The following is an 11,469-nucleotide window of genomic DNA, read 5'->3' on the forward strand; positions in this document are numbered from 1 at the left end:
CTTTCCTGTTCCAGTTCTAGATTCAGCCAACCCTCCAAGAAGCTCTGATCCTGGCTCCTGGTGTGCTCTTTCCTTAGGTGCAGCTTTGCTTCAAGGCTTCCCAGCACACGGAGTTATGTACATGTGCACATGTGTGCATGCACACGCGCACACACACACACATAATTACTTTCTTTCTTCAACATCATTCAAAAATTAAGCAGCAATGAATTCTTTCCTCATTTTATTTCCTATCTCTTTTCCTTTTTCCCTTTTCTCTTCTGGTTACCTTTCTCTATCTTTCTCCCTTTCTTTTCCTTCTCTCTTTATATTTTTCCATGTCTTCTTGCTTATAATGAAGAGAAAAGATTCTCTGAATTTTCCAGACATGGAAATCATGTACATCTCTCACCTATTCAAGAAAAAAATGGGGATAGATAGGAGAGGTGCTATAGTTGGGAAGTGGCCCACAAAGCGAACTGACCCACCAGCCTTCAGCAGCAGGTTGTAGCCCACCAAGCCCCACCAAGCCCCTCAAGAATGAGGATGTTGCTGCTGGCAATTGCTCTTTGTAGCATCTCTTGGTCTGGACACAATCACTACAGAGAAGTCAGAGAAACTGACCCTAATGTTAAAAGCATCCTGGACCTTAGTTTCCCAACAGTTAAACATAACCTTAAAAACAACAACTTTGTAGTTTGAAGAAATTATACCAGACACTTTAATTTGTTTTAAGATCCTTAAGCAAAAGTTTCATAAATGAACAGTACTGCCAAAGAAGCAAGAGATTCATAATTTGACACAAAGTATTTTTCTACTTTCACTTCCTAAAGATCTAATTTAACAGGGTAATTTATTTTCTTTTTCATACAATAGTAGGTCCTGACTAATGGGGTATGAATATAAAATATACATATCTGGTACAAATGTAGTACTCACAAGTCAACCTTTCTGGTACAAATCCAGCGCTCACAAAACTAAACTTTATAAATCTGGTACACTTTTCTAGAATATTACAAAAAGTTCATCTAGGTTGATTTGTCTGCCTTATTCTTAGCCTTATGGCTTTTACCAAGTTATAGATTCACAAAATTTTAGTATGATGGATACTTCAAAATTATGCAGTCCTACCTTATCATCCTATACTCACTTCTAAAGGAATTATTTATTATGACCATTTTAAAAAGAAGAGACTAAAATTTTGCATCACTTTGAACTAAATCCTTTCAGTGCCTATCATAAGGTTATGAGCCAAGTAGCTTTAAAATATTTTAATCAAACATTCGTTTAGTTCATTTACTGAATACTGACCATGTGCCAGGAACTGTGTAGATGCTGTGGATGCAGCATGGTGGAGATGGTGCATGGAGAACAGACAGTAGGGGATCATGAACAGAACAGAGACTAGTTAGGAGGCTACTGCAGGCATAGCCTAAGCAAAAGGTAATTGTGACATGGGCTAGGATAATAGGTATGGTGGTGGGTTAGTTGGCTTTAGATATATTTTTGTTAGAACTCGCAGAATATACTATTGGATAGGATGTGGAATGTAAGAAAAAGAAAGAAGTCAAAGATAACTTCAGGATTGTATTTGTTTTTTAGCCTGAAAAACTGGAAGAATAAAATTCTTTCAATTTGGGGAAAACAGATTTGGGGTGGGAAAGAAGTCAAGTGTGTATTGTGGGCATGATAATTTTGAGATGAATATTCTATTTCAAAGCAGAGACACATTAGTATTTCAAGGGAAAAACTTCTGTGGAGTTCAATGCAGGGATAGGGACTAGAGCAGTCATCAGCTTATAGCATCAAACTAGGACCCAGAGGTGCATTTTTAGCTGGCATTTACTGAAGTCTTAATTCCAGCAATTGTTCTGAGAGCCTTACAAGCCTTGATTCATTTAGCTTGTGCAGCAATCCAACCCAACCAGGTAAATACTATTATTATCATTATTATTTACAAATGAATAAACCAAGAGCAAAGAGAGACTATATAATGTATCCCAAGTTTTATACTGAGTAAATGTCAAAGCGGAATCTGAACCTCAGCTCTCTGAATCCACAGTCTTGCTCTTAACCAACTAAAGGTTAGGTACAAATATATCTTGGCATTGACTATGAGGCAAAGGAGTTTAGAATATGTGTGAACTTCCAAGATAATAGGTCGCACCAGTAATTAGCTGCTTCATTATGATTAAATTACACACTAGAGAGCTGGAAGAATTTAACAGGTTCCATAGATATCCAATTTATAGCCACAGATTAGCTTAGTCGTGGGTATTATCAAGCTCATAATAGCTAATCATTTAGATATTGTACACACCTTGCCCTACTGCCTAGCACTTTTGTAAAATCTCACTGTCATTTAAGTCCTTCATCAAATAGCAGTAAAGAGTGCTACTAAAAGGTTCATTTCATTAACCCCTTGTCTTCTAAACAGACAATTATATTCTATGTTCATTACATTCCACAGAGTAAGAAAGAACTTAGGAACTTTGTGTGGGAATTTCAATTAACTCGAAGGATATTTATTGAGCACCAAATTTAGAGTGATGAAGTACTTAGCCCTGTGAGACTGCCTTTGTCCAAAGATTTTGTAAGCTATATACCAAATGGTGCTAATTAATTTTCCCTTCTTTGATGAGGATGTATTTCTACTTTTCCTATGCAGAGATGACTACCTAACTTCTAGAACCCTGTTAGACATTGCCTTTGCTGACAGTGCTGGAAGTTTGCACTCTGAGAACAGACTCTCTAGAAATGCTTTTCCAACTAGAAGAACCATTTATATAGAGTAGATCTATAGTAGAAGTGAACGTTTGTCCTGTGCTTTAGGTCAGTTTTTAATCAACATGGCCCATGGACCAGATCACCTGTTTTTATATGGCCTGTGTGCTAATAATGTTTTTAACCATTTTTGAATGGTTGGGTAAAAAATCAAAATAATAATGTCTTATAACATAAGAAAGTTATATGAAACTCATATTTCAATGTCCATAAATAAAACTTTATTGGAATGGAACATGTTCATCCACTTAAATACTGTTGATGGCTATTTTTGTGCTCTACAACAGTAAAGTTGGGTATTTATGACAGAAACCGTATGTTCTACAAATGCTGGTCCTTTACAGAAAAAGTTTTCCAACCCCTGCACTACATACTTGAAAAAAAGAATCAGATGTAACATATTCTGTAATATAAAATAGTTATTTATTTTTGTACTACTGTCCTTGAAAATCATGGCTCCATGTGGCAATGCTTAGTCAAAAGTAAGAGGATCATCTTATCAGTGAGCTGGAAAATAAACAGTACAGCACTGAAGCAAATCAACAAGTTATGTATATATATATACATATATATATATATTTTTTTTTAATTTGATAATTCTCCCTACACAGGGCCAAATCTGAATTACTATTTGGGTGCTTTTAAATGACTTTCCACTCTTCCTTTAAGACAGCTCATTTCTAAATGTCTTCAATGGAAAATTCCAGGGGTCTATACAAACGTATCAATGCTGGACATTTTTTATAGAAGAATGTAGAGAAGAAGGCTTTATGGTCTAAGGAAGAGCCCTTGGATTTAACATAAGCAAGATGATAATTTTTCAACTGCATAAGGCTTTGTCTAATCACGTTTAAAATTCAACCTTCTTTTGCCCTCCTCACAACTTAACAAATGAAGTATATTTATCTTTGGTTTGAAATGAGGAAACTGAGATCCAGAGCATCCTTGTAGTATAATGGAGAAAACAAAACAAACCAAATAAAACCAAAAAACCACTGGGCTTAGGGACAAAATCTCTGACCTCTTTCCTGTTCAACTCTGTAAGTGTGTGTCCCTCCCATGGAAATGAAAGAGAGATCTCCTAACCATCTAACTTCACTGAGCTGTTGTAAGATTAAGTAAGATATATATAAACATGCTCTGAAAACTCCATAAAACACTTTATTTTAAAAAAGAGAAAAAAGGCAAGTGATTTGCTTATATTAAGTAACTCTTGGATAACAAGTGGGGTTCACCTGCCTTCTAGCTTGTCTTCATCCCATTAGCCAAAGCAAGTGGTGGTGAAAATGAAAATAATTTGCTATGGGAGTTTGTGCCTTCAGCCATCAAATGTTTTCGGCTTAGCGAGGATGAATTTTGTACCAGAGGGCCTGTGATCCACAACTGCATTGCTCTCATCTATTTCCTCTAGCAAGCAGAAAGACAAAAGCTTTACACTGACTGTATCAAATGCCATCAATTAGAGATTTTGTTTTATAGCATGGCTGCAAAAACCCAGAGTGTCAACAGTGCTCCAGATGTCACTCAATCTATGTATTTTTTAATAAATTGCAAATTTACTCTACTGAATAATATAATTGATAAAATCACCGTATCTTTGGACTTCAATGAATTGTTTGTGTGATGGTGTTGTTCTTCATTACATGCCTGAATGCACTCATTAAGCTCACAGTGAACAATAAGCATAAAAAAACACAAAGACAATGTGCCTGAACCAGCAGGAAGCCCACATATCAACCAGCACAGGATTTGGCAGGTCTGCTCTTTGAGGAGAATGTTCCAAGCACTGTATTTAAATTTCATATTCAAGAGGTGATTTAGCCTTTGGCTTTCCAGTGAGAAATGAGAACTGCATATCCCTGATTATAAACATAAACCTGAGAGGAGAAGATTGTTAAACTGAGAATTTATCTATTTTTCAAGGTATTGACACTTTTTGCCCGTATTGTTTAAAAGCCTAAGCTCATTTTCAAACTCATTTTCCCTCAGGTTGTATATGTCCTTGCCTTCAAATAGCACTATGTTCTAGGAAGCTTCTGATGCTTTTTCATTCTTTCCTTCCCATCTAATAGCAAAGGAGATGCCCAACTAGCCTGACAAGGGCTCTGTACAAGGCTATGCAGGTTCATTCCTATTGGAAAAATAGTGTCTGCGCCAGAATCGGCTGATGTAAAGGGTTCAAACAAGGACTCCCAAGGTTAAAACAAAATACATTCATTAATTCATTTACCAAATATGTACTGAACACTGGACATTCTGGGTTTTGGTGATAAAAGTGACCAGAATAGATAAAGTTCCTCTTCCCACGATCCTCACATTGGTGGAGGTAGGAGAGGAGAGACAAATAATAAACAGAGCATTAACCATAATATCTTTATAATATCTTATATTATAATATCTTATGTATACTATAATAAAACATTAAAAGGTGCTAGAAAAATGATAAAGATGTGGTAAGAGAGCAAAGTGGTAAATAGAGTTGGAAATACTATCTTATATGAAATGCTCTGGTCATCATTAATAATGTTCCCCAGTACTCCTAATGCTTATCTTCTAGGAACACTGGGGGGTTATATTTCCTCACATTTTAAAACTTGGGTGTGACATGTGATTTACTTTGGCCAATGAAATATGAATAGAAATGACATGTCATTGTCAGCCTAGAGAATTTAGGAGCTACCATACAATCCTCTAAAGTGTTTCCTCCTGCTGTGGCAAAGCTTCAAGTTTCATGCTAAAATAGTACCAACTTCTAGTTTCTAATCTGGCATGTAAAAATCTTGGAAGTCATCATTTCTGTGCACACAACAAGAAAAAAGCTGAACAAACTAAAAATCGACACTCTTCTTAGATTCAACTGAGCATTGAAGTCACAGGACAAAGAACTGAGAGAGACAGAGAGTGTATATTGAGAACTGCAACTTACTGGAGCAGAAACCCACAAGTAGAAACTCCATCAGAACCAGTATCAAGGCAGGAAAACCTAAATGGTAATTGATGGACTTGCTGAAATATTAGTATGGACAAATTTGAGAGTTAAAAAAACCAAGGAGCTCAGTCTTGGGAGAACTCCTGCACTTTAGTAAGCTTCTTATATTGAAGATCAGAGAAAAATTCCCTAGTGCTCTCCAAAGTGAGGAAGAAAAAGGAACCATCATGAAATATGTCCAGAGTAACCTGTTTTTATTAAAAAAGCATGCCTCAAAGGGAACTATTTTACCAGAGCCTAATCAACTTAAGCTTTACCAGAATCCAACTGATCTGGAAGAAGGAAAATGCCCAACTCCATCTCCCTCTGGTTTTCCCATGTCAATTAAATAACGGGGTGAAAGACTGAGAAGCAGTTGCAAAGATCACAGCCCAGGGGCACAGCCGAGGCTCATTAAATGATTGAAACCAAAGTATAGAACTATAGAATGCTTTCCTTCCTCCCACATCTTACCACAACATCAAGAGGGCTCCTGTATAATGTAAGTGGGTAACATAAAAAGAACTGCATGCCTCAGAACTCATTTAGGAAGTTTCTAGGGAAACCCAAAGATAAAAGGGGGAACAAAAACAAGGACACCAAGGAGGAAATTTTAGCCTCTGTTACCAATAGCTACAGCAAACAATAATCACCACCTAACTACTAACCAGATAAACATAAAACTTCACAATAAATAAAAGTCTATTACAGGCATACTAAAAGACAAAAACACAGTTTGAAGAGATAGAGCAAACATCAGAACAGACATAGACATACAGAGAAGTGGGAATCTTAGACTAGAATTTAAAGCAACTATGATCAATATGCTAAGAGTTATACTGGGGAAAATGTACAACATGCAAGAAAGGATGGGTTATATAAGCAGAGATAAAAACTCTAAGAAAGAATCAAAAGCAAATGCTAGAAATCCAAATTAACAGAATAAAAAAATGCCTTTGATATGCTCATCAACGGACTTGATATAGCCAAGGAAAGAATCAGTAAGCATGAGTAAATGTCAATAGAAACTTCCCAAACTAAAACATAAAGAGTAAAAGTTATAAAAAAGAACAGAATCTCCAAAAACTGTGAAACAATTAAAAAGTAAGACATGTTCATAATAGGAATACCAGAAGGAGAAGGAAGAAACAGAAGAAATATTTCAAGCAATAATGACTGAGAATTTTCCAAAATTAATAATAAATACCAAACCAAAGATCAAGAAATCTCAGAGAATACCAAGCAGAAAGAATATATTGATAAAAAATTAGTACATAAGCATATTCCATTCAAACTGTAAAAAATCAAAGACAAAGAAAACAGTCTTGAAAGAAGCCAAAGAATAAAGCAGTTTATCTATAGAGGAGCAGGAATAAGAATTACGTCAGACTTCTTTAGAAACCATGCAAGAACACAGTGAAATGAAATATTTAGAATGCTCCAAAAAAAAAAAAAAAATCCCCAAAACTAAAACAACAAGCATCAACCTAGATCCAACTTGTATCTGGCAAAATATTCCTTCATAAGTGAAGGAGAAATAAGACTTTCTTAGATAAACAAAAATTGCAAACATTTGTTACCTGCTCTCCAACAAATGTAAAATAGAAATTCTTCAGAAAGAAGAAAAATGATAGATCAGAAACTCAAATTTACATAAAGAAAGAAATAGATTAGAGAAGGAATAAATGAAGGTAAAATAATATTTTATTTTTCTTACTTTTTAAAAAATATTTTATTTATTCATTTTGAGAGAGAGAAACAGAAAAAGCATAAGTAGGGGGAGAGGCAGAGGGAGAGGGAGAAGCAGACTCCCCCTGAACAGGGAGCCTGACATGGTGCTCGATCCCAGAACCTGGAGATCATGACCCAAGCTGAAGACAGATGTCCAACCATCTGAAGCACCCAGGTGCCCTTATTTTTCTTATTCTTAATTTATCTGATTACAGTTTTTTCAAAATAGTAATAGCAACAATGTATTTGGTAATATAGCTTATAGATAAGGGAAATGAATGACAGTAATTTTTCTTAAGGTTTTATTTATTTATTTGAGAGAGAGAGAGACAGACAGAAAGAGTGTGAGAGAAGATGAGCAAGGTAAGGAGGAGAGGGAGAAGCAGACTCCCTACTGAGCAGGGAGCCCAATGCAGGGCTCCATCCCAGGACCCTGGGATCATGACCTGAGATAAAGGCAGATGCCTAATCAACTAAGCCACCCAAGTGCCCCAAATGACAGCAATTTCATAAGATATGGGAGGCAGGAATTGAAAATACTCTATTATAAGGTACCTGTACTTGAAGTGATATACTGTTATTTGAAAGTGGATTTGTCTTAGCTGTAAATGTATACTTCAAACTCAAGCACTAAAAAAAGTTAAAAATTATCCCATTAATATGCTAAAAGAGGATCACACATTAAAACCAAGAAGGAAGAAAAAGATGGAAGACCAAAAACAACAACAAAAATAAAACCCAAAAACAAACAAGCAAAAAACAAAAACAAAACAAAACAAAAAACAAAGAACAAAGAGAGTGAATGGAAAACAGCAACAAATATGGGAGATATTGATCCAACTATGTCAATAATCACTTCAAATATCAATGCCCTAAATATACCAATTAAAAAAGAGACTGACATATCAGATTAAAAAAACCCATAAGATCCAACTATATATTATCTACCAGAAACCCACTTTAAATACAATAACACAAACATATTAAAAGTAAAGAGAAGGGGGGGAAGTAAAGGGATAGGGTAATATATATACTATGCTAATACTAATCAAAAGAAAGCTGAAATAGTGGCATTATGAAATGTTGGAATTTCCATCTGCCTGGGTCCCTCATGCCTACAATGAGCAGAACTCTCTTCCTTATCCAAACTAGACATACAGGGAAATGAAAGCACACTTCTAAGTCAGTGAGATTTGGGGATTGTTTGTTGTCACAGCAAAACCTAGCCTATCCTGACTAATCTAGGTAACCAGGGAGGAGCTGATAGGAACCTGAATGATGCATGATAAGTGGTCTTTGGATATTCTGGGTAAAGAAGATCCAGGAAGGAGAAATAATAAGAACAGAGGCCAAACAGGCTGGAGAGTTCTGGGAACTCTAAAGAGAACAATGTGGTGGCAGTAAAGTAAAGAAGGGATAGAATAGAAGATGATAATACAGAAACTCAGGACCAAGTACCATAATAAAATCCAAAATCATTACTCAAGTCATTTTATATTTTCTTCAGTGAGAGATGGAAAGTTTATTAGCTTCCTACATAACACTGAAAACTTAAAACAACACAAATTCACTATCTTACAGTTTTGTGGGTCAGTAGTCTGGACATCCCATAGCTGGCTTCTGTGTTCATGCTGAAAGTAAGGTACTGCCAGAGGCTATGATCTCATCTAAGGCTTAGGATCCTCTTCCCATCTCATTCAGGGTGTTGACAAAATTCATCTCCCTGTGGTTGTAATATTGAGGTATGTAATTTCTTGCTGCGTCACAGCAACTAGATCTTGGCCATAGATCTTGGCCAAATGCACACTCCTCCCACCACCCCCCAACTTGCAACATGGCTGTTTTCTTTAAGCACAGTAGGAAGGCATGTTGCTGACATCAAATCTGTCTGACCTCTGAGAAGACTTAGACCCCTCAAAAGGGCTCAAACAATTAGGTCAAGCCTAGGTAGGGTTAATTAACTCTATTATTATTCTTTCAAATAATCACACAGAGTATGTACATGAAGGGGTGAGAATCTCAGGGGCCATGTAAAATTTCTGTCTACCACAGGGAGCTATCCCATGATTTAGAGCAGCAGAGGGATACAATCTGGCTTATGTTTTTAAATGAATCACACTGCATACTGGGTAAGGAATATTCTGTGATGGGACATGGGTAGAAGCAGGGAGACCAGGAGAAAGGTAATTAAAATTGTAAAGGGAAGAGATGATGGTAGCTGGAGTCAGGAAATAGCAAATGAGATGATAATATGAGTTAAAACTAAATATTATTTGGATTATCATTTCTAGTATATACCCACCAAATAACCAGCTAGTCCAATAATATATGCTCTTATTTTAGTACTGTGTTGAATAAGCAACAATATTTTCAAGTATAATTATTTTAATGTTAAAATTTTATCAGCCATTCTTTGCCTATTGGGCTATGAGATGTCTATCTAAAAAGTAAAGACTGAGGGGCCAAAACATAGACATTGTGCATCCTCATGTACCTGGTTCATTTTGACAAGTAACTCAATACATACTGGCACTTACACAAAATCAGTTCTCCTTTCTCCTTTACAGCAGGAATCACAGAAACATTTTTGAACTTTTTAATAGCAGACATTGAGAAAGGATATTGTCAAGTTCTGGTTTCAAAGAGAACCAAATAAAAGTGTGATATTACTAGTTATTCAAATGAAAAATCTTTCCCCTGCAAGGCTTCCTCCTCCCATGAAAATACAATGGAACTAGAAAGGTTTGGAAGTGTGATGCCTATCAGTAGAGTAAATAATCTGATAATCCTTAAAGAATCTGTTCACGTAGCTCATAATTGCCCAAATATTTGACAATTCATTTTTTTTAACCTTACATCTATTAAAATTTCACATATTATGGGAAATACTTTCAAATTACTTGGTTCCATTATGTTTCTTCTGGGCATTTTTTATTATATATGTCATGTTTTAGGTACTTACTTAGGTAACGTAGACAGTTCGGCTAGAACTAAAAACAGCTAGAACGTTTTCTGGAATTGAAGAATTTGTTTAATTCTGAAGTTCTGCAAGCAAATTTAGCTCTCCAAGAAGGAGACAATTGAGCCCAGTAAAGCTAGAAACACACACAAATATGTCAGCCCAGAATGAAAGAAAGATTTCCAATGGGAAAATGCTCTCATAACTGGGAATTCGCCTTCTTTTTTTGACAGCTAACTACTGTACTTTAAAACATTCTCTTTAGGATAACTGGAATAATTAGGACTATTGCATCCTTCTAATGGAGAAATGGGTCATGGAGAGATAAAGATGGAGAGTAAACAGGCTGAATGGCCCTAACTAATTAAAACCCGTCATCCAATTAAACACTTTCCTAGCAATATATGGGTCTCAGGCTAGTTTTCTGATAGGGAAATGGTGGTCCAAAGCATTAGTCATACGATGAAATGTCCTTGCTATATTCAGTCATATATATATATTTTTTTTATGGAAACAGGACCCTAATTTTTTCTATATGCAAATTAAATAGAATACTTATTCTTTTTTAACTTTCATTTATTAAAATAATGAATAAAATATTCTAACACCAAAGCATCTTGACATTATAACTTAAATACTACTGGGTCCTGATGTATCAATGCCATGTTGAAGGTGGGATTCTATTTCCTAATATTTTATTTTAGATATTTTATTTTATTTTAAAGATTTTATTTATTTATTTGACAGACACAGATCACAAATAGGCAGAGAGGCAGGCAGAAAGAGAGGGGGAAGCAGGCTCCCTGCTGAGCAGAGAGCCTAACACGGGGTTCTATCCCAGGACCCTGGGATCATGACCTGAGCCAAAGACAGAGGCTTTAACCCACTGAGCCACCCAGGTACCCCTATTTTAGATATTTTAAATTGATATCCAAAAGAGTGACTCATCTATGATTTTCTGTGCTATGTTTTTGAGCTATTTTTTTTTAATTTGTAAAGGTTTTATTATTTTTATTTATTTATTTATTTATTTTAATTAAATTTTTAA

The sequence above is a fragment of the Martes martes genome, assembly GCF_963455335.1.
Source record: "Martes martes genome assembly, chromosome: 3".
NCBI lineage: Eukaryota > Metazoa > Chordata > Mammalia > Carnivora > Mustelidae > Martes > Martes martes.